We start from the raw sequence: 1,343 nt of genomic DNA, 5'->3' as shown, positions 1-1,343 counted from the left end.
CCAGGTTTCTGTTAAACTAGCAAAAATTATCCTGAAAACTCAGGTAGAGTTTCACCAAGGGAGTGGGAGAGCACGTACAGTCACAGGTTACTTAAGGGCTGTAAGACTCTTATCTTCTCATAACTTCAGACTTGAAGGATAGATTTAAAGACTGGCTTTTTGTTTGTTTGCTTGTTTTGGAGACAAAGTCTCGCTGTGAGGCTCAGGCTGGCCTGGACTTACTGAACTTGCAGTGGTCCTCCTGCCTCAGCCTCCTGTTTTTTCATTTTTATTTTGTTTTATTCTTTCTGTGGAACCGAGCATTGAACTCGGGCCCCTGCGCTTGCCAGGGACGCGCTTACTGCACTGAGCCGCCTGCCGGCCCCTCAGCCTCCTCAGTGCTGGGATTGCAGGCATGTCTCCCCATACCTGGCAAAAAGCATTCTGGAAAAGACAAAACGAAAACCAGCCAAACTCTGTTTTAATCTTTTAACACAAAGTTGTCAATGTGGGAACGTATATGGGCAAGGGAAGCTAAGCGAATGTGGGAGCAGACCTTCCTAACGTGCTGTGTGGAGCACTAGGCTCGCCGGGCCAGGCGCAGGAGACGGGGAGCTTCTGCAGAGAGAGGCGGAGGCGCCAGGAGGGCCTTGGCGTGACTCCAGGTGCCGTGGGGCGGGCGTGAGAGAGCACGCCGGCCTGGGTCGGAGAGCGTGGGATGCAGCTCCTGCGTCCCGGGACGTGTGAGAAGCTCAAGGAAAGAGCCGCTTGGGAGCCGGGTTCATCCACAGCAAAAAAAACCAACTTTGCTGCTCACAAATTATAATTCTGCCATCTTTTTTTATTTTGAAGTAGTACAGATATTTTGCAATTAGAGATAAATTTAGCGTATCCTGATTGATGTGATAGATAACATGTTCAAAATTTCAGCGTTCTCTGTTGAACATTCTAGAGAAAGTTAGACACACACACACACACACACACACACACACACACACCCGCTTCCCTCCAGCCAAGACACTGTCTGTAGTGAGTGCAGACCGATTCCTGACTGGGTGCCGGGGCGTATGTCCCAGCTGCCCCGGAGCTGGATTCTCCGGGATTGCAAGGTCAAGGCCAGCTGGGTCCGTAGCAGGGTCTCGTCTCAGAGGGACTCGGCAGAGGCTGCGGCCCTGGTGCAGCACTCACCTGCCGAACTCAAGGCCCTGGTCTCAGCACCACTACCGAAAAGAAACCTGTCTCTGCCTTTGTTCCTAGAGAAGCAGCCCTCCGAAGCTGGGAGCTTGCTGCACGTTCTGCGGCTGTACCCAACTTCGTCTTCTTGTCCATTAGCCTCTGTAGTTCTGCTTGTTTAGGTACGAGGC

The 1,343-nt window shown here is 51.9% G+C and overlaps 1 protein-coding gene across 1 annotated transcript in view; it reads left to right on the top strand.

The window, feature by feature from the left end:
- Mrpl15 (mitochondrial ribosomal protein L15) overlaps window positions 1-1,343 on the top strand; it is a 25,937-nt gene that overhangs the window by 16,247 nt on the left and 8,347 nt on the right. The window lies entirely within an intron of this gene.

The sequence above is a fragment of the Octodon degus genome, unplaced genomic scaffold (assembly GCF_000260255.1).
Source record: "Octodon degus isolate 3935 unplaced genomic scaffold, OctDeg1.0 scaffold00054, whole genome shotgun sequence".
Lineage (NCBI taxonomy): Eukaryota > Metazoa > Chordata > Mammalia > Rodentia > Octodontidae > Octodon > Octodon degus.
Note: the sequence above shows the minus strand (reverse complement) of the source record. Positions and strands in the feature narration are given on the sequence as shown.